Below are 27,345 nucleotides of genomic sequence, written 5' to 3'. Positions count from 1 at the left end.
TAGTCTGCGGGAGATCCTCCGAGGGAGGAAATAGATGGTAATAGTCTGCGGGAGATCCTCCGAGGGAGGAAATAGATGGTAATAGTCTGCGGGAGATCCACCGAGGGAGGAAATAGGTGGTAATAGTCTGCAGGAGATCCTCCGAGGGAGGAAATAGGTGGTAATAGTCTGCGGGAGATCCTCCGAGGGAGGAAATAGGTGGTAATAGTCTGCAGGAGATCCTCCGAGGGAAGGGAAATAGGTGGTGATAGTCTGCAGGAGATCCTCCGAGGGAGGAAATAGATGGTAATAGTCTGCGGGAGATCCACCGAGGGAGGAAATAGGTGGTAATAGTCTGCGGGAGATCCTCCGAGGGAGGAAATAGATGGTAATAGTCTGCGGGAGATCCTCCGAGGGAGGAAATAGGTGGTAATAGTCTGCGGGAGATCCTCCGAGGGAGGAAATAGATGGTAATAGTCTGCGGGAGATCCTCCGAGGGAAGGGAAATAGATGGTAATAGTCTGCGGGAGATCCTCCGAGGGAGGAAATAGATGGTAATAGTCTGCGGGAGATCCTCCGAGGGAGGAAATAGGTGGTAATAGTCTGCGGGAGATCCTCCGATGGAAGGGAAATAGATGGGAATAGTCTGCGGGAGATCCTCCGAGGGAAATAGATGGTAATAGTCTGCGGGAGATCCTCCGAGGGAGGAAATAGGTGGTAATAGTCTGCGGGAGATCCTCCGAGGGAGGAAATAGATGGTAATAGTCTGCGGGAGATCCTCCGAGGGAAGGGAAATAGATGGTAATAGTCTGCGGGAGATCCTCCGAGGGAGGAAATAGGTGGTAATAGTCTGCGGGAGATCCTGCGAGGGAAGGGAAATAGATGGGAATAGTCTGCGGGAGATCCTCCGAGGGAGGAAATAGATGGTAATAGTCTGCGGGAGATCCACCGAGGGAGGAAATAGGTGGTAATAGTCTGCGGGAGATCCTCCGAGGGAGGAAATAGAGGGTAATAGTCTGCGGGAGATCCTCCGAGGGAGGAAATAGATGGTAATAGTCTGCGGGAGATCCTCCGAGGGAGGAAATAGATGGTAATAGTATGCGGGAGATCCTCCGAGGGAGGAAATAGGTGGTAATAGTCTGCGGGAGATCCTCCGAGGGAGGAAATAGATGGTAATAGTCTGCGGGAGATCCTCCGAGGGAGGAAATAGGTGGTAATAGTCTGCGGGAGATCCTCCGAGGGAAGGGAAATAGATGGTAATAGTCTGCGGGAGATCCTCCGAGGGAAGGGAAATAGATGGTAATAGTCTGCGGGAGATCCTCCGAGGGAGGAAATAGGTGGTAATAGTCTGCGGGAGATCCTCCGAGGGAGGAAATAGGTGGTAATAGTCTGCGGGAGATCCTCCGAGGGAAGGGAAATAGATGGTAATAGTCTGCGGGAGATCCTCCGAGGGAGGAAATAGATGGTAATAGTCTGCGGGAGATCCTCCGAGGGAGGAAATAGGTGGTAATAGTCTGCGGAAGATCCTCCGAGGGAGGAAATAGATGGTAATAGTCTGCGGGAGATCCTCCGAGGGAAGGGAAATAGATGGGAATAGTCTGCGGGAGATCCTCCGAGGGAGGAAATAGATGGTAATAGTCTGCGGGAGATCCTCCGAGGGAGGAAATAGGTGGTAATAGTCTGCGGGAGATCCTCCGAGGGAGGAAATAGGTGGTAATAGTCTGCGGGAGATCCTCCGAGGGAAGGGAAATAGGTGGTAATAGTCTGCAGGAGATCCTCCGAGGGAAGGGAAATAGATGGGAATAGTCTGCGGGAGATCCTCCGAGGGAGGAAATAGATGGTAATAGTCTGCGGGAGATCCACCGAGGGAGGAAATAGGTGGTAATAGTCTGCGGGAGATCCTCCGATGGAAGGGAAATAGATGGTAATAGTCTGCGGGAGATCCTCTGAGGGAAGGGAAATAGATGGTAATAGTCTGCGGGAGATCCTCCGAGGGAGGAAATAGGTGGTAATAGTCTGCGGGAGATCCTCCGAGGGAGGAAATAAATGGTAATAGTCTGCGGGAGATCCTCCGAGGGAAATAGATGGTAATAGTCTGCGGGAGATCCTCCGAGGGAGGAAATAGATGGTAATAGTCTGCGGGAGATCCTCCGAGGGAAATAGATGGTAATAGTCTGCGGGAGATCCTCCGAGGGAGGAAATAGATGGTAATAGTCTGCGGGAGATCCTCCGAGGGAGGAAATAGGTGGTAATAGTCTGCGGGAGATCCGCCGAGGGAGGAAATAGGTGGTAATAGTCTGCAGGAGATCCTCCGAGGGAGGGGAAAGAGATGGTAATAGTCTGCGGGAGATCCTCCGAGGGAGGGGAAAGAGATGGTAATAGTCTGCGGGAGATCCTCCGAGGGAGGAAATAGATGGTAATAGTCTGCAGGAGATCCTCCGAGGGAGGAAATAGATGGTAATAGTCTGCAGGAGATCCTCCGAGGGAAGGGAAATAGGTGGTAATAGTCTGCGGGAGATCCTCAGAGGGAGGAAATAGATGGTAATAGTCTGCGGGAGATCCTCCGAGGGAGGAAATAGATGGTAATAGTCTGCGGGAGATCCTCCGAGGGAGGGGAAATAGATGGTAATAGTCTGCGGGAGATCCTCCGAGAGAGGAAATAGATGGTAATAGTCTGCGGGAGATCCTCCGAGGGAGGAAATAGATGGTAATAGTCTGCGGGAGATCCTCCGAGGGAAGGGAAATAGGTGGTAATAGTCTGCGGGAGATCCTCCGAGGGAAGGGAAATAGATGGTAATAGTCTGCGGGAGATCCTCCGAGGGAGGAAATAGGTGGTAATAGTCTGCGGGAGATCCGCCGAGGGAGGAAATAGGTGGTAATAGTCTGCGGGAGATCCTCCGAGGGAGGAAATAGATGGTAATAGTCTGCGGGAGATCCTCCGAGGGAAGGGAAATAGGTGGTAGTAGTCTGCGGGAGATCCTCCGAGGGAGGGGAAAGAGATGGTAATAGTCTGCGGGAGATCCTCCGAGGGAGGAAATAGATGGTAATAGTCTGCAGGAGATCCTCCGAGGGAGGAAATAGATGGTAATAGTCTGCAGGAGATCCTCCGAGGGAAGGGAAATAGGTGGTAATAGTCTGCGGGAGATCCTCCGAGGGAGGAAATAGATGGTAATAGTCTGCGGGAGATCCTCCGAGGGAGGAAATAGATGGTAATAGTCTGCGGGAGATCCTCCGAGGGAGGGGAAATAGATGGTAATAGTCTGCGGGAGATCCTCCGAGGGAGGAAATAGATGGTAATAGTCTGCGGGAGATCCTCCGAGGGAGGAAATAGATGGTAATAGTCTGCGGGAGATCCTCCGAGGGAAGGGAAATAGGTGGTAATAGTCTGCGGGAGATCCTCCGAGGGAAGGGAAATAGGTGGTAATAGTCTGCGGGAGATCCTCCCAGGGAAGGGAAATAGATGGTAATAGTCTGCGGGAGATCCTCCGAGGGAAGGGAATTAGGTGGTAATAGTCTGCGGGAGATCCTCCGAGGGAGGAAATAGATGGTAATAGTCTGCGGGAGATCCTCCGAGGGAGGAAATAGATGGTAATAGTCTGCAGGAGATCCTCCGAGGGAGGAAATAGATGGTAATAGTCTGCGGGAGATCCTCCGAGGGAGGAAATAGATGGTAATAGTCTGCGGGAGATCCTCTGAGGGAGGAAATAGGTGGTAATAGTCTGCGGGAGATCCTCTGAGGGAAGGGAAATAGATGGGAATAGTCTGCGGGAGATCCTCAGAGGGAGGAAATAGATGGTAATAGTCTGCGGGAGATCCACCGAGGGAGGAAATAGGTGGTAATAGTCTGCGGGAGATCCTCCGAGGGAGGAAATAGGTGGTAATAGTCTGCGGAAGATCCTCCGAGGGAGGAAATAGGTGGTAATAGTCTGCGGGAGATCCTCCGAGGGAGGAAATAGGTGGTAATAGTCTGCGGAAGATCCTCCGAGGGAGGAAATAGGTGGTAATAGTCTGCGGGAGATCCACCGAGGGAGGAAATAGGGGGTAATAGCCTGCGGGAGATCCTCCGAGGGAGGAAATAGATGGTAATAGTCTGCGGGAGATCCTCCGAGGGAAGGGAAATAGGTGGTAATAGTCTGCGGGAGATCCTCCGAGGGAAGGGAAATAGGTGGTAATAGTCTGCGGGAGATCCTCCGAGGGAGGAAATAGATGGTAATAGTCTGCGGGAGATCCTCCGAGGGAAGGGAAATAGGTGGTAATAGTCTGCGGGAGATCCTCCGAGGGAAGGGAAATAGGTGGTAATAGTCTGCGGGAGACCCTCCGAGGGAAGGGAAATAGATGGTAATAGTCTGCGGGAGATCCTCCGAGGGAAGGGAAATAGATGGTAATAGTCTGCGGGAGATCCTCCGATGGAGGAAATAGGTGGTAATAGTCTGCGGGAGATCCTCAGAGGGAAGGGAAATAGATGGTAATAGTCTGCGGGAGATCCTCCGAGGGAAGGGAAATAGATGGGAATAGTCTGCGGGAGATCCTCCGAGGGAGGAAATAGATGGTAATAGTCTGCGGGAGATCCTCCGAGGGAAGGGAAATAGATGGTAATAGTCTGCGGGAGATCCTCCGAGGGAGGAAATAGGTGGTAATAGTCTGCGGGAGATCCTCCGAGGGAGGAAATAGGTGGTAATAGTCTGCGGGAGATCCTCCCGAGGGAGGAAATAGGTGGTAATAGTCTGCAGGAGATCCTCCGAGGGAAGGGAAATAGGTGGTAATAGTCTGCGGGAGATCCTCCGAGGGAAGGGAAATAGATGGGAATAGTCTGCGGGAGATCCTCCGAGGGAGGAAATAGATGGTAATAGTCTGCGGGAGATCCTCCGAGGGAAGGGAAATAGATGGTAATAGTCTGCGGGAGATCCTCCGAGGGAAGGGAAATAGATGGTAATAGTCTGCAGGAGATCCTCCGAGGGAAGGGAAATAGGTGGTAATAGTCTGCGGGAGATCCTCCGAGGGAAGGGAAATAGGTGGTAATAGTCTGCAGGAGATCCTCCGAGGGAGGAAATAGGTGGTAATAGTCTGCGGGAGATCCTCCGAGGGAGGAAATAGATGGTAATAGTCTGCGGGAGATCCTCCGAGGGAGGAGATAGATGGTAATAGTCTGCGGGAGATCCTCCGAGGGAGGAGATAGATGGTAATAGTCTGCGGGAGATCCTCCGATGGAGGAAATAGGTGGTAATAGTCTGCGGGAGATCCTCAGAGGGAAGGGAAATAGATGGTAATAGTCTGCAGGAGATCCTCCGAGGGAAGGGAAATAGATGGGAATAGTCTGCGGGAGATCCTCCGAGGGAGGAAATAGGTGGTAATAGTCTGCGGGAGATCCTCCGAGGGAGGAAATAGGTGGTAATAGTCTGCGGGAGATCCTCCGAGGGAGGAAATAGATGGTAATAGTCTGCAGGAGATCCTCCGAGGGAGGAAATAGATGGTAATAGTCTGCGGGAGATCCTCCGAGGGAGGAAATAGGTGGTAATAGTCTGCGGGAGATCCTCCGAGGGAGGAAATAGGTGGTAATAGTCTGCAGGAGATCCTCCGAGGGAGGAAATAGATGGTAATAGTCTGCGGGAGATCCTCCGATGGAGGAAATAGGTGGTAATAGTCTGCGGGAGATCCTCCGAGGGAAGGGAAATAGATGGTAATAGTCTGCGGGAGATCCTCCGAGGGAAGGGAAATAGATGGGAATAGTCTGCAGGAGATCCTCCGAGGGAGGAAATAGATGGTAATAGTCTGCGGGAGATCCACCGAGGGAGGAAATAGATGGTAATAGTCTGCGGGAGATCCACCGAGGGAGGAAATAGGTGGTAATAGTCTGCAGGAGATCCTCTGAGGGAGGAAATAGGTGGTAATAGTCTGCGGGAGATCCTCCGAGGGAAGGGAAATAGGTGGTAATAGTCTGCGGGAGATCCCCCGAGGGAGGAAATAGGTGGGAATAGTCTGCGGGAGATCCTCCGAGGGAGGAAATAGATGGTAATAGTCTGCGGGAGATCCTCCGAGGGAGGAAATAGATGGTAATAGTCTGCGGGAGATCCACCGAGGGAGGAAATAGGTGGTAATAGTCTGCAGGAGATCCTCCGAGGGAGGAAATAGGTGGTAATAGTCTGCGGGAGATCCTCCGAGGGAGGAAATAGGTGGTAATAGTCTGCAGGAGATCCTCCGAGGGAAGGGAAATAGGTGGTGATAGTCTGCAGGAGATCCTCCGAGGGAGGAAATAGATGGTAATAGTCTGCGGGAGATCCACCGAGGGAGGAAATAGGTGGTAATAGTCTGCGGGAGATCCTCCGAGGGAGGAAATAGATGGTAATAGTCTGCGGGAGATCCTCCGAGGGAAGGGAAATAGATGGTAATAGTCTGCGGGAGATCCTCCGAGGGAGGAAATAGGTGGTAATAGTCTGCGGGAGATCCTCCGAGGGAAGGGAAATAGATGGGAATAGTCTGCGGGAGATCCTCCGAGGGAGGAAATAGATGGTAATAGTCTGCGGGAGATCCTCCGAGGGAGGAAATAGATGGTAATAGTCTGCGGGAGATCCTCCGAGGGAGGAAATAGGTGGTAATAGTCTGCGGGAGATCCTCCGAGGGAGGAAATAGATGGTAATAGTCTGCGGGAGATCCTCCGAGGGAGGAAATAGGTGGTAATAGTCTGCGGGAGATCCTCCGAGGGAAGGGAAATAGATGGTAATAGTCTGCGGGAGATCCTCCGAGGGAGGAAATAGGTGGTAATAGTCTGCGGGAGATCCTCCGAGGGAGGAAATAGGTGGTAATAGTCTGCGGGAGATCCTCCGAGGGAAGGGAAATAGATGGTAATAGTCTGCGGGAGATCCTCCGAGGGAGGAAATAGATGGTAATAGTCTGCGGGAGATCCTCCGAGGGAGGAAATAGGTGGTAATAGTCTGCGGGAGATCCTCCGAGGGAGTGGAAATAGATGGTAATAGTCTGCGGGAGATCCTCCGAGGGAAGGGAAATAGATGGGAATAGTCTGCGGGAGATCCTCCGAGGGAGGAAATAGATGGTAATAGTCTGCGGGAGATCCTCCGAGGGAGGAAATAGGTGGTAATAGTCTGCGGGAGATCCTCCGAGGGAGGAAATAGGTGGTAATAGTCTGCGGGAGATCCTCCGAGGGAAGGGAAATAGATGGGAATAGTCTGCGGGAGATCCTCCGAGGGAGGAAATAGATGGTAATAGTCTGCGGGAGATCCACCGAGGGAGGAAATAGGTGGTAATAGTCTGCGGGAGATCCTCCGAGGGAAGGGAAATAGATGGTAATAGTCTGCGGGAGATCCTCTGAGGGAAGGGAAATAGATGGTAATAGTCTGCGGGAGATCCTCCGAGGGAGGAAATAGGTGGTAATAGTCTGCGGGAGATCCTCCGAGGGAGGAAATAAATGGTAATAGTCTGCAGGAGATCCTCCGAGGGAGGAAATAGATGGTAATAGTCTGCGGGAGATCCTCCGAGGGAGGAAATAAATGGTAATAGTCTGCAGGAGATCCTCCGAGGGAGGAAATAGGTGGTAATAGTCTGCAGGAGATCCTCCGAGGGAAGGGAATTAGATGGGAATAGTCTGCGGGAGATCCTCCGAGGGAGGAAATAGATGGTAATAGTCTGCGGGAGATCCTCCGAGGGAAGGGAAATAGATGGTAATAGTCTGCGGGAGATCCTCCGAGGGAGGAAATAGGTGGTAATAGTCTGCAGGAGATCCTCCGAGGGAGGAAATAGGTGGTAATAGTCTGCAGGAGATCCTCCGAGGGAAGGGAAATAGGTGGTAATAGTCTGCAGGAGATCCTCCGAGAGAAGGGAAATAGATGGGAATAGTCTGCGGGAGATCCTCCGAGGGAGGAAATAGATGGTAATAGTCTGCGGGAGATCCACCGAGGGAGGAAATAGGTGGTAATAGTCTGCGGGAGATCCTCCGAGGGAAGGGAAATAGATGGTAATAGTCTGCGGAGATCCTCCGAGGGAAGGGAAATAGGTGGTAATAGTCTGCGGGAGATCCTCCGAGGGAGGAAATAGGTGGTAATAGTCTGCGGGAGATCCTCCGAGGGAAGGGAAATAGGTGGTAATAGTCTGCGGGAGACCCTCCGAGGGAAGGGAAATAGGTGGTAATAGTCTGCGGGAGATCCTCAGAGGGAGGAAATAGGTGGTAATAGTCTGCGGGAGATCCACCGAGGGAGGAAATAGGTGGTAATAGTCTGCGGGAGATCCACCGAGGGAGGAAATAGGTGGTAATAGTCTGCGGGAGATCCTCCGAGGGAAGGGAAATAGGTGGTAATAGTCTGCGGGAGACCCTCCGAGGGAAGGGAAATAGGTGGTAATAGTCTGCGGGAGATACCTCCGAGGGAGGAAATAGATGGTAATAGTCTGCGGGAGATCCTCCGAGGGAAGGGAAATAGATGGTAATAGTCTGCGGGAGATCCTCCGAGGGAAGGGAAATAGGTGGTAATAGTCTGCAGGAGATCCTCCGAGGGAGGAAATAGGTGGTAATAGTCTGCGGGAGATCCTCAGAGGGAAGGGAAATAGATGGTAATAGTCTGCGGGAGATCCTCCGAGGGAGGAAATAGATGGTAATAGTCTGCGGGAGATCCTACGAGGGAGGAAATAGATGGTAATAGTCTGCGGGAGATCCTCCGAGGGAGGAGATAGATGGTAATAGTCTGCGGGAGATCCACCGAGGGAGGAAATAGGTGGTAATAGTCTGCGGGAGATCCTCTGAGGGAGGAAATAGGTGGTAATAGTCTGCGGGAGATCCTCTGAGGGAAGGGAAATAGATGGGAATAGTCTGCGGGAGATCCTCAGAGGGAGGAAATAGATGGTAATAGTCTGCGGGAGATCCACCGAGGGAGGAAATAGGTGGTAATAGTCTGCAGGAGATCCTCCGAGGGAGGAAATAGGTGGTAATAGTCTGCGGAAGATCCTCCGAGGGAGGAAATAGGTGGTAATAGTCTGCGTGAGATCCTCCGAGGGAGGAAATAGGTGGTAATAGTCTGCGGGAGATCCTCCGAGGGAGGAAATAGGTGGTAATAGTCTGCGGGAGATCCACCGAGGGAGGAAATAGGTGGTAATAGTCTGCGGGAGATCCTCCGAGGGAGGAAATAGATGGTAATAGTCTGCGGGAGATCCTCCGAGGGAGGAAATAGATGGTAATAGTCTGTGGGAGATCCTCCGAGGGAAGGGAAATAGGTGGTAATAGTCTGCGGGAGATCCTTCGAGGGAAGGGAAATAGGTGGTAATAGTCTGCGGGAGATCCTCCGAGGGAAGGGAAATAGGTGGTAATAGTCTGCGGGAGACCCTCCGAGGGAAGGGAAATAGATGGTAATAGTCTGCGGGAGATCCTCCGAGGGAAGGGAAATAGATGGTAATAGTCTGCGGGAGATCCTCCGATGGAGGAAATAGGTGGTAATAGTCTGCGGGAGATCCTCAGAGGGAAGGGAAATAGATGGTAATAGTCTGCGGGAGATCCTCCGAGGGAAGGGAAATAGATGGGAATAGTCTGCGGGAGATCCTCCGAGGGAGGAAATAGATGGTAATAGTCTGCGGGAGATCCTCCGAGGGAAGGGAAATAGATGGTAATAGTCTGCGGGAGATCCTCCGAGGGAGGAAATAGATGGTAATAGTCTGCGGGAGATCCTCCGAGAGAGGAAATAGGTGGTAATAGTCTGCGGGAGATCCTCCCGAGGGAGGAAATAGGTGGTAATAGTCTGCAGGAGATCCTCCGAGGGAAGGGAAATAGATGGGAATAGTCTGCGGGAGATCCTCCGAGGGAGGAAATAGATGGTAATAGTCTGCGGGAGATCCTCCGAGGGAAGGGAAATAGATGGTAATAGTCTGCGGGAGATCCTCCGAGGGAAGGGAAATAGATGGTAATAGTCTGCAGGAGATCCTCCGAGGGAAGGGAAATAGGTGGTAATAGTCTGCGGGAGATCCTCCGAGGGAAGGGAAATAGATGGTAATAGTCTGCGGGAGATCCTCCGAGGGAGGAAATAGATGGTAATAGTCTGCGGGAGATCCACCGAGGGAGGAAATAGGTGGTAATAGTCTGCAGGAGATCCTCTGAGGGAGGAAATAGGTGGTAATAGTCTGCGGGAGATCCTCCGAGGGAAGGGAAATAGGTGGTAATAGTCTGCGGGAGATCCCCCGAGGGAGGAAATAGGTGGGAATAGTCTGCGGGAGATCCTCCGAGGGAGGAAATAGATGGTAATAGTCTGCGGGAGATCCTCCGAGGGAGGAAATAGATGGTAATAGTCTGCGGGAGATCCACCGAGGGAGGAAATAGGTGGTAATAGTCTGCAGGAGATCCTCCGAGGGAGGAAATAGGTGGTAATAGTCTGCGGGAGATCCTCCGAGGGAGGAAATAGGTGGTAATAGTCTGCAGGAGATCCTCCGAGGGAAGGGAAATAGGTGGTGATAGTCTGCAGGAGATCCTCCGAGGGAGGAAATAGATGGTAATAGTCTGCGGGAGATCCACCGAGGGAGGAAATAGGTGGTAATAGTCTGCGGGAGATCCTCCGAGGGAGGAAATAGATGGTAATAGTCTGCGGGAGATCCTCCGAGGGAGGAAATAGGTGGTAATAGTCTGCGGGAGATCCTCCGAGGGAGGAAATAGATGGTAATAGTCTGCGGGAGATCCTCCGAGGGAGGAAATAGATGGTAATAGTCTGCGGGAGATCCTCCGAGGGAAGGGAAATAGATGGTAATAGTCTGCGGGAGATCCTCCGAGGGAGGAAATAGATGGTAATAGTCTGCGGGAGATCCTCCGAGGGAGGAAATAGGTGGTAATAGTCTGCGGGAGATCCTCCGATGGAAGGGAAATAGATGGGAATAGTCTGCGGGAGATCCTCCGAGGGAAATAGATGGTAATAGTCTGCGGGAGATCCTCCGAGGGAGGAAATAGGTGGTAATAGTCTGCGGGAGATCCTCCGAGGGAGGAAATAGATGGTAATAGTCTGCGGGAGATCCTCCGAGGGAAGGGAAATAGATGGTAATAGTCTGCGGGAGATCCTCCGAGGGAGGAAATAGGTGGTAATAGTCTGCGGGAGATCCTGCGAGGGAAGGGAAATAGATGGGAATAGTCTGCGGGAGATCCTCCGAGGGAGGAAATAGATGGTAATAGTCTGCGGGAGATCCACCGAGGGAGGAAATAGGTGGTAATAGTCTGCGGGAGATCCTCCGAGGGAGGAAATAGAGGGTAATAGTCTGCGGGAGATCCTCCGAGGGAGGAAATAGATGGTAATAGTCTGCGGGAGATCCTCCGAGGGAGGAAATAGATGGTAATAGTATGCGGGAGATCCTCCGAGGGAGGAAATAGGTGGTAATAGTCTGCGGGAGATCCTCCGAGGGAGGAAATAGATGGTAATAGTCTGCGGGAGATCCTCCGAGGGAGGAAATAGGTGGTAATAGTCTGCGGGAGATCCTCCGAGGGAAGGGAAATAGATGGTAATAGTCTGCGGGAGATCCTCCGAGGGAAGGGAAATAGATGGTAATAGTCTGCGGGAGATCCTCCGAGGGAGGAAATAGGTGGTAATAGTCTGCGGGAGATCCTCCGAGGGAGGAAATAGGTGGTAATAGTCTGCGGGAGATCCTCCGAGGGAAGGGAAATAGATGGTAATAGTCTGCGGGAGATCCTCCGAGGGAGGAAATAGATGGTAATAGTCTGCGGGAGATCCTCCGAGGGAGGAAATAGGTGGTAATAGTCTGCGGGAGATCCTCCGAGGGAGGGGAAATAGATGGTAATAGTCTGCGGGAGATCCTCCGAGGGAAGGGAAATAGATGGGAATAGTCTGCGCGAGATCCTCCGAGGGAGGAAATAGATGGTAATAGTCTGCGGGAGATCCTCCGAGGGAGGAAATAGGTGGTAATAGTCTGCGGGAGATCCTCCGAGGGAGGAAATAGGTGGTAATAGTCTGCGGGAGATCCTCCGAGGGAAGGGAAATAGGTGGTAATAGTCTGCAGGAGATCCTCCGAGGGAAGGGAAATAGATGGGAATAGTCTGCGGGAGATCCTCCGAGGGAGGAAATAGATGGTAATAGTCTGCGGGAGATCCACCGAGGGAGGAAATAGGTGGTAATAGTCTGCGGGAGATCCTCCGATGGAAGGGAAATAGATGGTAATAGTCTGCGGGAGATCCTCTGAGGGAAGGGAAATAGATGGTAATAGTCTGCGGGAGATCCTCCGAGGGAGGAAATAGGTGGTAATAGTCTGCGGGAGATCCTCCGAAGGAGGAAATAAATGGTAATAGTCTGCGGGAGATCCTCCGAGGGAAATAGATGGTAATAGTCTGCGGGAGATCCTCCGAGGGAGGAAATAGATGGTAATAGTCTGCGGGAGATCCTCCGAGGGAAATAGATGGTAATAGTCTGCGGGAGATCCTCCGAGGGAGGAAATAGATGGTAATAGTCTGCGGGAGATCCTCCGAGGGAGGAAATAGGTGGTAATAGTCTGCGGGAGATCCGCCGAGGGAGGAAATAGGTGGTAATAGTCTGCAGGAGATCCTCCGAGGGAGGGGAAAGAGATGGTAATAGTCTGCGGGAGATCCACCGAGGGAGGAAATAGGTGGTAATAGTCTGCGGGAGATCCTCCGATGGAAGGGAAATAGATGGTAATAGTCTGCGGGAGATCCTCCGAGGGAAGGGAAATAGGTGGTAATAGTCTGCGGGAGATCCTCCGAGGGAAGGGAAATAGATGGTAATAGTCTGCGGGAGATCCTCCGAGGGAGGAAATAGGTGGTAATAGTCTGCGGGAGATCCGCCGAGGGAGGAAATAGGTGGTAATAGTCTGCGGGAGATCCTCCGAGGGAGGAAATAGATGGTAATAGTCTGCGGGAGATCCTCCGAGGGAGGGGAAAGAGATGGTAATAGTCTGCGGGAGATCCTCCGAGGGAGGAAATAGATGGTAATAGTCTGCAGGAGATCCTCCGAGGGAGGAAATAGATGGTAATAGTCTGCAGGAGATCCTCCGAGGGAAGGGAAATAGGTGGTAATAGTCTGCGGGAGATCCTCCGAGGGAGGAAATAGATGGTAATAGTCTGCGGGAGATCCTCCGAGGGAGGAAATAGATGGTAATAGTCTGCGGGAGATCCTCCGAGGGAGGGGAAATAGATGGTAATAGTCTGCGGGAGATCCTCCGAGGGAGGAAATAGATGGTAATAGTCTGCGGGAGATCCTCCGAGGGAGGAAATAGATGGGAATAGTCTGCGGGAGATCCTCCGAGGGAAGGGAAATAGATGGTAATAGTCTGCGGGAGATCCTCCGAGGGAGGAAATAGATGGTAATAGTCTGCGGGAGATCCTCCGAGGGAAGGGAAATAGGTGGTAATAGTCTGCGGGAGATCCTCCGAGGGAAGGGAAATAGGTGGTAATAGTCTGCGGGAGATCCTCCCAGGGAAGGGAAATAGATGGTAATAGTCTGCGGGAGATCCTCCGAGGGAAGGGAAATAGGTGGTAATAGTCTGCGGGAGATCCTCCGAGGGAGGAAATAGATGGTAATAGTCTGCGGGAGATCCTCCGAGGGAGGAAATAGATGGTAATAGTCTGCAGGAGATCCTCCGAGGGAGGAAATAGATGGTAATAGTCTGCGGGAGATCCTCCGAGGGAGGAAATAGATGGTAATAGTCTGCGGGAGATCCACCGAGGGAGGAAATAGGTGGTAATAGTCTGCGGGAGATCCTCTGAGGGAGGAAATAGGTGGTAATAGTCTGCGGGAGATCCTCTGAGGGAAGGGAAATAGATGGGAATAGTCTGCGGGAGATCCTCAGAGGGAGGAAATAGATGGTAATAGTCTGCGGGAGATCCACCGAGGGAGGAAATAGGTGGTAATAGTCTGCGGGAGATCCTCCGAGGGAGGAAATAGGTGGTAATAGTCTGCGGAAGATCCTCCGAGGGAGGAAATAGGTGGTAATAGTCTGCGGGAGATCCTCCGAGGGAGGAAATAGGTGGTAATAGTCTGCGGAAGATCCTCCGAGGGAGGAAATAGGTGGTAATAGTCTGCGGGAGATCCACCGAGGGAGGAAATAGGGGGTAATAGTCTGCGGGAGATCCTCCGAGGGAGGAAATAGATGGTAATAGTCTGCGGGAGATCCTCCGAGGGAGGAAATAGATGGTAATAGTCTGCGGGAGATCCTCCGAGGGAAGGGAAATAGGTGGTAATAGTCTGCGGGAGATCCTCCGAGGGAAGGGAAATAGGTGGTAATAGTCTGCGGGAGATCCTCCGAGGGAAGGGAAATAGGTGGTAATAGTCTGCGGGAGACCCTCCGAGGGAAGGGAAATAGATGGTAATAGTCTGCGGGAGATCCTCCGAGGGAAGGGAAATAGATGGTAATAGTCTGCGGGAGATCCTCCGATGGAGGAAATAGGTGGTAATAGTCTGCGGGAGATCCTCAGAGGGAAGGGAAATAGATGGTAATAGTCTGCGGGAGATCCTCCGAGGGAAGGGAAATAGATGGTAATAGTCTGCAGGAGATCCTCCGAGGGAGGAAATAGGTGGTAATAGTCTGCGGGAGATCCTCCGAGGGAGGAAATAGGTGGTAATAGTCTGCGGGAGATCCTCCCGAGGGAGGAAATAGGTGGTAATAGTCTGCAGGAGATCCTCCGAGGGAAGGGAAATAGGTGGTAATAGTCTGCGGGAGATCCTCCGAGGGAAGGGAAATAGATGGGAATAGTCTGCGGGAGATCCTCCGAGGGAGGAAATAGATGGTAATAGTCTGCGGGAGATCCTCCGAGGGAGGAAATAGATGGTAATAGTCTGCGGGAGATCCTCCGAGGGAAGGGAAATAGATGGTAATAGTCTGCAGGAGATCCTCCGAGGGAAGGGAAATAGATGGTAATAGTCTGCGGGAGATCCTCCGAGGGAAGGGAAATAGATGGGAATAGTCTGCGGGAGATCCTCCGAGGGAGGAAATAGATGGTAATAGTCTGCGGGAGATCCTCCGAGGGAGGAAATAGATGGTAATAGTCTGCGGGAGATCCTCCGAGGGAAGGGAAATAGATGGTAATAGTCTGCAGGAGATCCTCCGAGGGAAGGGAAATAGATGGTAATAGTCTGCGGGAGATCCTCCGAGGGAAGGGAAATAGATGGTAATAGTCTGCAGGAGATCCTCCGAGGGAAGGGAAATAGGTGGTAATAGTCTGCGGGAGATCCTCCGAGGGAAGGGAAATAGATGGTAATAGTCTGCGGGAGATCCTCCGAGGGAAGGGAAATAGGTGGTAATAGTCTGCAGGAGATCCTCCGAGGGAGGAAATAGGTGGTAATAGTCTGCGGGAGATCCTCCGAGGGAGGAAATAGATGGTAATAGTCTGCGGGAGATCCTCCGAGGGAGGAGATAGATGGTAATAGTCTGCGGGAGATCCTCCGAGGGAGGAGATAGATGGTAATAGTCTGCGGGAGATCCTCCGATGGAGGAAATAGGTGGTAATAGTCTGCGGGAGATCCTCAGAGGGAAGGGAAATAGATGGTAATAGTCTGCAGGAGATCCTCCGAGGGAAGGGAAATAGATGGGAATAGTCTGCGGGAGATCCTCCGAGGGAGGAAATAGATGGTAATAGTCTGCAGGAGATCCTCCGAGGGAGGAAATAGGTGGTAATAGTCTGCAGGAGATCCTCCGAGGGAGGAAATAGGTGGTAATAGTCTGCGGGAGATCCTCCGAGGGAGGAAATAGATGGTAATAGTCTGCAGGAGATCCTCCGAGGGAGGAAATAGATGGTAATAGTCTGCGGGAGATCCTCCGAGGGAGGAAATAGGTGGTAATAGTCTGCGGGAGATCCTCCGAGGGAGGAAATAGGTGGTAATAGTCTGCAGGAGATCCTCCGAGGGAGGAAATAGGTGGTAATAGTCTGCGGGAGATCCTCCGAGGGAAGGGAAATAGGTGGTAATAGTCTGCGGGAGATCCTCCGAGGGAGGAAATAGATGGTAATAGTCTGCGGGAGATCCTCCGAGGGAAGGGAAATAGATGGGAATAGTCTGCAGGAGATCCTCCGAGGGAGGAAATAGATGGTAATAGTCTGCGCGAGATCCTCCGAGGGAGGAAATAGATGGTAATAGTCTGCGGGAGATCCTCCGAGGGAGGAAATAGATGGTAATAGTCTGCGGGAGATCCACCGAGGGAGGAAATAGGTGGTAATAGTCTGCAGGAGATCCTCCGAGGGAGGAAATAGGTGGTAATAGTCTGCGGGAGATCCTCCGAGGGAAGGGAAATAGGTGGTAATAGTCTGCGGGAGATCCCCCGAGGGAGGAAATAGGTGGGAATAGTCTGCGGGAGATCCTCCGAGGGAGGAAATAGATGGTAATAGTCTGCGGGAGATCCTCCGAGGGAGGAAATAGATGGTAATAGTCTGCGGGAGATCCTCCGAGGGAGGAAATAGGTGGTAATAGTCTGCGGGAGATCCTCCGAGGGAGGAAATAGGTGGTAATAGTCTGCGGGAGATCCACCGAGGGAGGAAATAGGTGGTAATAGTCTGCGGGAGATCCTCCGAGGGAGGAAATAGGTGGTAATAGTCTGCGGGAGATCCTCCGAGGGAGGAAATAGGTGGTAATAGTCTGCAGGAGATCCTCCGAGGGAAGGGAAATAGGTGGTGATAGTCTGCAGGAGATCCTCCGAGGGAGGAAATAGATGGTAATAGTCTGCGGGAGATCCACCGAGGGAGGAAATAGGTGGTAATAGTCTGCGGGAGATCCTCCGAGGGAGGAAATAGATGGTAATAGTCTGCGGGAGATCCTCCGAGGGAGGAAATAGGTGGTAATAGTCTGCGGGAGATCCTCCGATGGAAGGGAAATAGATGGGAATAGTCTGCGGGAGATCCTCCGAGGGAGGAAATAGATGGTAATAGTCTGCGGGAGATCCTCCGAGGGAGGAAATAGGTGGTAATAGTCTGCGGGAGATCCTCCGAGGGAGGAAATAGATGGTAATAGTCTGCGGGAGATCCTCCGAGGGAAGGGAAATAGATGGTAATAGTCTGCGGGAGATCCTCCGAGGGAGGAAATAGGTGGTAATAGTCTGCGGGAGATCCTCCGAGGGAAGGGAAATAGATGGGAATAGTCTGCGGGAGATCCTCCGAGGGAGGAAATAGATGGTAATAGTCTGCGGGAGATCCTCCGAGGGAGGAAATAGATGGTAATAGTCTGCGGGAGATCCTCCGAGGGAGGAAATAGGTGGTAATAGTCTGCGGGAGATCCTCCGAGGGAGGAAATAGATGGTAATAGTCTGCGGGAGATCCTCCGAGGGAGGAAATAGGTGGTAATAGTCTGCGGGAGATCCTCCGAGGGAAGGGAAATAGATGGTAATAGTCTGCGGGAGATCCTCCGAGGGAGGAAATAGGTGGTAATAGTCTGCGGGAGATCCTCCGAGGGAGGAAATAGGTGGTAATAGTCTGCGGGAGATCCTCCGAGGGAAGGGAAATAGATGGTAATAGTCTGCGGGAGATCCTCCGAGGGAGGAAATAGATGGTAATAGTCTGCGGGAGATCCTCCGAGGGAGGAAATAGGTGGTAATAGTCTGCGGGAGATCCTCCGAGGGAGGGGAAATAGATGGTAATAGTCTGCGGGAGATCCTCCGAGGGAAGGGAAATAGATGGGAATAGTCTGCGGGAGATCCTCCGAGGGAGGAAATAGATGGTAATAGTCTGCGGGAGATCCTCCGAGGGAGGAAATAGGTGGTAATAGTCTGCGGGAGATCCTCCGAGGGAGGAAATAGGTGGTAATAGTCTGCGGGAGATCCTCCGAGGGAAGGGAAATAGATGGGAATAGTCTGCGGGAGATCCTCCGAGGGAGGAAATAGATGGTAATAGTCTGCGGGAGATCCACCGAGGGAGGAAATAGGTGGTAATAGTCTGCGGGAGATCCTCCGAGGGAAGGGAAATAGATGGTAATAGTCTGCGGGAGATCCTCCGAGGGAAGGGAAATAGATGGTAATAGTCTGCGGGAGATCCTCCGAGGGAGGAAATAGGTGGTAATAGTCTGCGGGAGATCCTCCGAGGGAGGAAATAAATGGTAATAGTCTGCAGGAGATCCTCCGAGGGAGGAAATAGATGGTAATAGTCTGCGGGAGATCCTCCGAGGGAGGAAATAAATGGTAATAGTCTGCAGGAGATCCTCCGAGGGAGGAAATAGGTGGTAATAGTCTGCAGGAGATCCTCCGAGGGAAGGGAATTAGATGGGAATAGTCTGCGGGAGATCCTCCGAGGGAGGAAATAGATGGTAATAGTCTGCGGGAGATCCTCCGAGGGAAGGGAAATAGATGGTAATAGTCTGCGGGAGATCCTCCGAGGGAGGAAATAGGTGGTAATAGTCTGCAGGAGATCCTCCGAGGGAGGAAATAGGTGGTAATAGTCTGCAGGAGATCCTCCGAGGGAAGGGAAATAGGTGGTAATAGTCTGCAGGAGATCCTCCGAGAGAAGGGAAATAGATGGGAATAGTCTGCGGGAGATCCTCCGAGGGAGGAAATAGATGGTAATAGTCTGCGGGAGATCCACCGAGGGAGGAAATAGGTGGTAATAGTCTGCGGGAGATCCTCCGAGGGAAGGGAAATAGATGGTAATAGTCTGCGGAGATCCTCCGAGGGAAGGGAAATAGATGGTAATAGTCTGCGGGAGATCCTCCGAGGGAAGGGAAATAGGTGGTAATAGTCTGCGGGAGATCCTCCGAGGGAGGAAATAGGTGGTAATAGTCTGCGGGAGATCCTCCGAGGGAAGGGAAATAGGTGGTAATAGTCTGCGGGAGATCCTCCGAGGGAGGAAATAGGTGGTAATAGTCTGCGGGAGATCCTCCGAGGGAGGAAATAGGTGGTAATAGTCTGCGGGAGATCCTCCGAGGGAGGAAATAGGTGGTAATAGTCTGCGGGAGATCCTCCCGAGGGAGGAAATAGGTGGTAATAGTCTGCAGGAGATCCTCCGAGGGAAGGGAAATAGGTGGTAATAGTCTGCGGGAGATCCTCCGAGGGAAGGGAAATAGATGGGAATAGTCTGCGGGAGATCCTCCGAGGGAGGAAATAGATGGTAATAGTCTGCGGGAGATCCTCCGAGGGAAGGGAAATAGATGGTAATAGTCTGCGGGAGATCCTCCGAGGGAAGGGAAATAGATGGTAATAGTCTGCAGGAGATCCTCCGAGGGAAGGGAAATAGGTGGTAATAGTCTGCGGGAGATCCTCCGAGGGAAGGGAAATAGATGGTAATAGTCTGCGGGAGATCCTCCGAGGGAAGGGAAATAGGTGGTAATAGTCTGCAGGAGATCCTCCGAGGGAGGAAATAGGTGGTAATAGTCTGCGGGAGATCCTCCGAGGGAGGAAATAGATGGTAATAGTCTGCGGGAGATCCTCCGAGGGAGGAGATAGATGGTAATAGTCTGCGGGAGATCCTCCGAGGGAGGAGATAGATGGTAATAGTCTGCGGGAGATCCTCCGATGGAGGAAATAGGTGGTAATAGTCTGCGGGAGATCCTCAGAGGGAAGGGAAATAGATGGTAATAGTCTGCAGGAGATCCTCCGAGGGAAGGGAAATAGATGGGAATAGTCTGCGGGAGATCCTCCGAGGGAGGAAATAGATGGTAATAGTCTGCAGGAGATCCTCCGAGGGAGGAAATAGGTGGTAATAGTCTGCAGGAGATCCTCCGAGGGAGGAAATAGGTGGTAATAGTCTGCGGGAGATCCTCCGAGGGAGGAAATAGATGGTAATAGTCTGCAGGAGATCCTCCAAGGGAGGAAATAGATGGTAATAGTCTGCGGGAGATCCTCCGAGGGAGGAAATAGGTGGTAATAGTCTGCGGGAGATCCTCCGAGGGAGGAAATAGGTGGTAATAGTCTGCAGGAGATCCTCCGAGGGAGGAAATAGGTGGTAATAGTCTGCGGGAGATCCTCCGAGGGAAGGGAAATAGGTGGTAATAGTCTGCGGGAGATCCTCCGAGGGAGGAAATAGATGGTAATAGTCTGCGGGAGATCCTCCGATGGAGGAAATAGGTGGTAATAGTCTGCGGGAGATCCTCCGAGGGAAGGGAAATAGATGGTAATAGTCTGCGGGAGATCCTCCGAGGGAAGGGAAATAGATGGGAATAGTCTGCAGGAGATCCTCCGAGGGAGGAAATAGATGGTAATAGTCTGCGCGAGATCCTCCGAGGGAGGAAATAGATGGTAATAGTCTGCGGGAGATCCTCCGAGGGAGGAAATAGATGGTAATAGTCTGCGGGAGATCCACCGAGGGAGGAAATAGGTGGTAATAGTCTGCAGGAGATCCTCTGAGGGAGGAAATAGGTGGTAATAGTCTGCGGGAGATCCTCCGAGGGAAGGGAAATAGGTGGTAATAGTCTGCGGGAGATCCCCCGAGGGAGGAAATAGGTGGGAATAGTCTGCGGGAGATCCTCCGAGGGAGGAAATAGATGGTAATAGTCTGCGGGAGATCCTCCGAGGGAGGAAATAGATGGTAATAGTCTGCGGGAGATCCTCCGAGGGAGGAAATAGGTGGTAATAGTCTGCGGGAGATCCTCCGAGGGAGGAAATAGGTGGTAATAGTCTGCGGGAGATCCACCGAGGGAGGAAATAGGTGGTAATAGTCTGCGGGAGATCCTCCGAGGGAGGAAATAGGTGGTAATAGTCTGCGGGAGATCCTCCGAGGGAGGAAATAGGTGGTAATAGTCTGCAGGAGATCCTCCGAGGGAAGGGAAATAGGTGGTGATAGTCTGCAGGAGATCCTCCGAGGGAGGAAATAGATGGTAATAGTCTGCGGGAGATCCACCGAGGGAGGAAATAGGTGGTAATAGTCTGCGGGAGATCCTCCGAGGGAGGAAATAGATGGTAATAGTCTGCGGGAGATCCTCCGAGGGAGGAAATAGGTGGTAATAGTCTGCGGGAGATCCTCCGATGGAAGGGAAATAGATGGGAATAGTCTGCGGGAGATCCTCCGAGGGAGGAAATAGATGGTAATAGTCTGCGGGAGATCCTCCGAGGGAGGAAATAGGTGGTAATAGTCTGCGGGAGATCCTCCGAGGGAGGAAATAGATGGTAATAGTCTGCGGGAGATCCTCCGAGGGAAGGGAAATAGATGGTAATAGTCTGCGGGAGATCCTCCGAGGGAGGAAATAGGTGGTAATAGTCTGCGGGAGATCCTCCGAGGGAGGAAATAGGTGGTAATAGTCTGCGGGAGATCCTCCGAGGGAGGAAATAGATGGTAATAGTCTGCGGGAGATCCTCCGAGGGAGGAAATAGGTGGTAATAGTCTGCGGGAGATCCTCCGAGGGAAGGGAAATAGATGGTAATAGTCTGCGGGAGATCCTCCGAGGGAGGAAATAGGTGGTAATAGTCTGCGGGAGATCCTCCGAGGGAGGAAATAGGTGGTAATAGTCTGCGGGAGATCCTCCGAGGGAAGGGAAATAGATGGTAATAGTCTGCGGGAGATCCTCCGAGGGAGGAAATAGATGGTAATAGTCTGCGGGAGATCCTCCGAGGGAGGAAATAGGTGGTAATAGTCTGCGGGAGATCCTCCGAGGGAGGGGAAATAGATGGTAATAGTCTGCGGGAGATCCTCCGAGGGAAGGGAAATAGATGGGAATAGTCTGCGGGAGATCCTCCGAGGGAGGAAATAGATGGTAATAGTCTGCGGGAGATCCTCCGAGGGAGGAAATAGGTGGTAATAGTCTGCGGGAGATCCTCCGAGGGAGGAAATAGGTGGTAATAGTCTGCGGGAGATCCTCCGAGGGAAGGGAAATAGATGGGAATAGTCTGCGGGAGATCCTCCGAGGGAGGAAATAGATGGTAATAGTCTGCGGGAGATCCACCGAGGGAGGAAATAGGTGGTAATAGTCTGCGGGAGATCCTCCGAGGGAAGGGAAATAGATGGTAATAGTCTGCGGGAGATCCTCCGAGGGAAGGGAAATAGATGGTAATAGTCTGCGGGAGATCCTCCGAGGGAGGAAATAGGTGGTAATAGTCTGCGGGAGATCCTCCGAGGGAGGAAATAAATGGTAATAGTCTGCAGGAGATCCTCCGAGGGAGGAAATAGATGGTAATAGTCTGCGGGAGATCCTCCGAGGGAGGAAATAAATGGTAATAGTCTGCAGGAGATCCTCCGAGGGAGGAAATAGGTGGTAATAGTCTGCAGGAGATCCTCCGAGGGAAGGGAATTAGATGGGAATAGTCTGCGGGAGATCCTCCGAGGGAGGAAATAGATGGTAATAGTCTGCGGGAGATCCTCCGAGGGAAGGGAAATAGATGGTAATAGTCTGCGGGAGATCCTCCGAGGGAGGAAATAGGTGGTAATAGTCTGCAGGAGATCCTCCGAGGGAGGAAATAGGTGGTAATAGTCTGCAGGAGATCCTCCGAGGGAAGGGAAATAGGTGGTAATAGTCTGCAGGAGATCCTCCGAGAGAAGGGAAATAGATGGGAATAGTCTGCGGGAGATCCTCCGAGGGAGGAAATAGATGGTAATAGTCTGCGGGAGATCCACCGAGGGAGGAAATAGGTGGTAATAGTCTGCGGGAGATCCTCCGAGGGAAGGGAAATAGATGGTAATAGTCTGCGGAGATCCTCCGAGGGAAGGGAAATAGATGGTAATAGTCTGCGGGAGATCCTCCGAGGGAAGGGAAATAGGTGGTAATAGTCTGCGGGAGATCCTCCGAGGGAGGAAATAGGTGGTAATAGTCTGCGGGAGATCCTCCGAGGGAAGGGAAATAGGTGGTAATAGTCTGCGGGAGATCCTCCGAGGGAGGAAATAGGTGGTAATAGTCTGCGGGAGATCCTCCGAGGGAGGAAATAGGTGGTAATAGTCTGCGGGAGATCCTCCGAGGGAGGAAATAGGTGGTAATAGTCTGCAGGAGATCCTCCGAGGGAAGGGAAATAAGTGGTAATAGTCTGCAGGAGATCCTCCGAGGGAAGGGAAATAGATGGTAATAGTCTGCGGGAGATCCACCGAGGGAGGAAATAGGTGGTAATAGTCTGCAGGAGACCCTCCGAGGGAGGAAATAGATGGTAATAGTCTGCAGGAGATCCTCCGAGGGAGGAAATAGATGGGAATAGTCTGCGGGAGATCCTCCGAGGGAGGAAATAGGTGGTAATAGTCTGCAGGAGATCCTCTGAGGGAGGAAATAGGTGGTAATAGTCTGCGGGAGATCCTCCGAGGGAGGAAACAGGTGGTAATAGTCTGCAGGAGATCCTCCGAGGGAAGGGACATAGATGGTAATAGTCTGCGGGAGATCCTCCGAGGGAAGGGAAATAGGTGGTAATAGTCTGCGGGAGATCCTCCGAGGGAGGAAATAGGTGGTAATAGTCTGCGGGAGATCCTCCGAGGGAAGGGAAATAGATGGTAATAGTCTGCGGGAGATCCTCCGAGGGAGGAAATAGATGGTAATAGTCTGCGGGAGATCCTCCGAGGGAAGGGAAATAGGTGGTAATAGTCTGCGGGAGATCCTCCGAGGGAGGAAATAGGTGGTAATAGTCTGCAGGAGATCCTCCGAGGGAGGAAATAGATGGTAATAGTCTGCGGGAGATCCTCCCGAGGGAAGGGAAATAGGTGGTAATAGTCTGCGGGAGATCCACCGAGGGAGGAAATAGGTGGTAATAGTCTGCGGGAGATCCACCGAGGGAGGAAATAGGTGGTAATAGTCTGCGGGAGATCCTCCGAGGGAAGGGAAATAGGTGGTAATAGTCTGCGGGAGACCCTCCGAGGGAAGGGAAATAGGTGGTAATAGTCTGCGGGAGATCCTCAGAGGGAGGAAATAGGTGGTAATAGTCTGCGGGAGATCCACCGAGGGAGGAAATAGGTGGTAATAGTCTGCGGGAGATCCACCGAGGGAGGAAATAGATGGTAATAGTCTGCGGGAGATCCACCGAGGGAGGAAATAGGTGGTAATAGTCTGCGGGAGATCCTCCGAGGGAGGAAATAGATGGTAATAGTCTGCGGGAGATCCTCCGAGGGAGGAAATAGGTGGTAATAGTCTGCGGGAGATCCTCAGAGGGAGGAAATAGGTGGTAATAGTCTGCGGGAGATCCACCGAGGGAGGAAATAGGTGGTAATAGTCTGCGGGAGATCCACCGAGGGAGGAAATAGATGGTAATAGTCTGCGGGAGATCCACCGAGGGAGGAAATAGGTGGTAATAGTCTGCGGGAGATCCTCCGAGGGAGGAAATAGATGGTAATAGTCTGCGGGAGATCCTCCGAGGGAGGAAATAGGTGGTAATAGTCTGCGGGAGATCCTCTGAGGGAGGAAATAGGTGGTAATAGTCTGCGGGAGATCCTCCGAGGGAGGAAATAGGTGGTAATAGTCTGCGGGAGATCCTCCGAGGGAAGGGAAATAGGTGGTAATAGTCTGCGGAAGACCCTCCGAGGGAAGGGAAATAGGTGGTAATAGTCTGCAGGAGATCCTCTGAGGGAGGAAATAGGTGGTAATAGTCTGCGGGAGATCCTCCGAGGGAGGAAACAGGTGGTAATAGTCTGCAGGAGATCCTCCGAGGGAAGGGACATAGATGGTAATAGTCTGCGGGAGATCCTCCGAGGGAAGGGAAATAGGTGGTAATAGTCTGCGGGAGATCCTCCGAGGGAGGAAATAGGTGGTAATAGTCTGCGGGAGATCCTCCGAGGGAAGGGAAATAGATGGTAATAGTCTGCGGGAGATCCTCCGAGGGAGGAAATAGATGGTAATAGTCTGCGGGAGATCCTCCGAGGGAAGGGAAATAGGTGGTAATAGTCTGCGGGAGATCCTCCGAGGGAGGAAATAGGTGGTAATAGTCTGCAGGAGATCCTCCGAGGGAGGAAATAGATGGTAATAGTCTGCGGGAGATCCTCCCGAGGGAAGGGAAATAGGTGGTAATAGTCTGCGGGAGATCCACCGAGGGAGGAAATAGGTGGTAATAGTCTGCGGGAGATCCACCGAGGGAGGAAATAGGTGGTAATAGTCTGCGGGAGATCCTCCGAGGGAAGGGAAATAGGTGGTAATAGTCTGCGGGAGACCCTCCGAGGGAAGGGAAATAGGTGGTAATAGTCTGCGGGAGATCCTCAGAGGGAGGAAATAGGTGGTAATAGTCTGCGGGAGATCCACCGAGGGAGGAAATAGGTGGTAATAGTCTGCGGGAGATCCACCGAGGGAGGAAATAGATGGTAATAGTCTGCGGGAGATCCACCGAGGGAGGAAATAGGTGGTAATAGTCTGCGGGAGATCCTCCGAGGGAGGAAATAGATGGTAATAGTCTGCGGGAGATCCTCCGAGGGAGGAAATAGGTGGTAATAGTCTGCGGGAGATCCTCAGAGGGAGGAAATAGGTGGTAATAGTCTGCGGGAGATCCACCGAGGGAGGAAATAGGTGGTAATAGTCTGCGGGAGATCCACCGAGGGAGGAAATAGATGGTAATAGTCTGCGGGAGATCCACCGAGGGAGGAAATTGGTGGTAATAGTCTGCGGGAGATCCTCCGAGGGAGGAAATAGATGGTAATAGTCTGCGGGAGATCCTCCGAGGGAGGAAATAGGTGGTAATAGTCTGCGGGAGATCCTCTGAGGGAGGAAATAGGTGGTAATAGTCTGCGGGAGATCCTCCGAGGGAGGAAATAGGTGGTAATAGTCTGCGGGAGATCCTCCGAGGGAAGGGAAATAGGTGGTAATAGTCTGCGGGAGACCCTCCGAGGGAAGGGAAATAGGTGGTAATAGTCTGCGGGAGATCCTCAGAGGGAGGAAATAGGTGGTAATAGTCTGCGGGAGATCCACCGAGGGAGGAAATAGGTGGTAATAGTCTGCGGGAGATCCACCGAGGGAGGAAATAGGTGGTAATAGTCTGCGGGAGATCCTCCGAGGGAAGGGAAATAGGTGGTAATAGTCTGCGGGAGACCCTCCGAGGGAAGGGAAATAGGTGGTAATAGTCTGCGGGAGATACCTCCGAGGGAGGAAATAGATGGTAATAGTCTGCGGGAGATCCTCCGAGGGAGGAAATAGGTGGTAATAGTCTGTGGGAGATCCTCCGAGGGAGGAAATAGGTGGTAATAGTCTGTGGGAGATACCTCCGAGGGAGGAAATAGATGGTAATAGTCTGCGGGAGATCCTCCGAGGGAGGAAATAGGTGGTAATAGTCTGCGGAAGATCCTCCGAGGGAGGAAATAGGTGGTAATAGTCTGTGGGAGATCCTCCGAGGGAGGAAATAGGTGGTAATAGTCTGCGGGAGATCCTCCGAGGGAGGAAATAGGTGGTAATAGTCTGCGGGAGATCCTCCGAGGGAAGGGACATAGATGGTAATAGTCTGCGGGAGATCCTCCGAGGGAAGGGAAATAGGTGGTAATAGTCTGCGGGAGATCCTCCGAGGGAGGAAATAGGTGGTAATAGTCTGCGGGAGATCCTCCGAGGGAAGGGAAATAGATGGTAATAGTCTGCGGGAGATCCTCCGAGGGAGGAAATAGATGGTAATAGTCTGCGGGAGATCCTCCGAGGGAAGGGAAATAGGTGGTAATAGTCTGCGGGAGATCCTCCGAGGGAGGAAATAGGTGGTAATAGTCTGCAGGAGATCCTCCGAGGGAGGAAATAGATGGTAATAGTCTGCGGGAGATCCTCCCGAGGGAAGGGAAATAGGTGGTAATAGTCTGCGGGAGATCCACCGAGGGAGGAAATAGGTGGTAATAGTCTGCGGGAGATCCACCGAGGGAGGAAATAGGTGGTAATAGTCTGCGGGAGATCCTCCGAGGGAAGGGAAATAGGTGGTAATAGTCTGCGGGAGACCCTCCGAGGGAAGGGAAATAGGTGGTAATAGTCTGCGGGAGATCCTCAGAGGGAGGAAATAGGTGGTAATAGTCTGCGGGAGATCCACCGAGGGAGGAAATAGGTGGTAATAGTCTGCGGGAGATCCACCGAGGGAGGAAATAGATGGTAATAGTCTGCGGGAGATCCACCGAGGGAGGAAATAGGTGGTAATAGTCTGCGGGAGATCCTCCGAGGGAGGAAATAGATGGTAATAGTCTGCGGGAGATCCTCCGAGGGAGGAAATAGGTGGTAATAGTCTGCGGGAGATCCTCAGAGGGAGGAAATAGGTGGTAATAGTCTGCGGGAGATCCACCGAGGGAGGAAATAGGTGGTAATAGTCTGCGGGAGATCCACCGAGGGAGGAAATAGATGGTAATAGTCTGCGGGAGATCCACCGAGGGAGGAAATTGGTGGTAATAGTCTGCGGGAGATCCTCCGAGGGAGGAAATAGATGGTAATAGTCTGCGGGAGATCCTCCGAGGGAGGAAATAGGTGGTAATAGTCTGCGGGAGATCCTCTGAGGGAGGAAATAGGTGGTAATAGTCTGCGGGAGATCCTCCGAGGGAGGAAATAGGTGGTAATAGTCTGCGGGAGATCCTCCGAGGGAAGGGAAATAGGTGGTAATAGTCTGCGGGAGACCCTCCGAGGGAAG

The sequence above is a fragment of the Staurois parvus genome, unplaced genomic scaffold, assembly GCF_062004578.1.
Source record: "Staurois parvus isolate SC_StPar_1 unplaced genomic scaffold, SC_StPar_1.0 ptg003342l, whole genome shotgun sequence".
NCBI classification, from domain to species: domain Eukaryota; kingdom Metazoa; phylum Chordata; class Amphibia; order Anura; family Ranidae; genus Staurois; species Staurois parvus.
The sequence above is the reverse complement of the archived record's forward strand: the minus strand, read 5'-3'. Positions refer to the sequence as shown.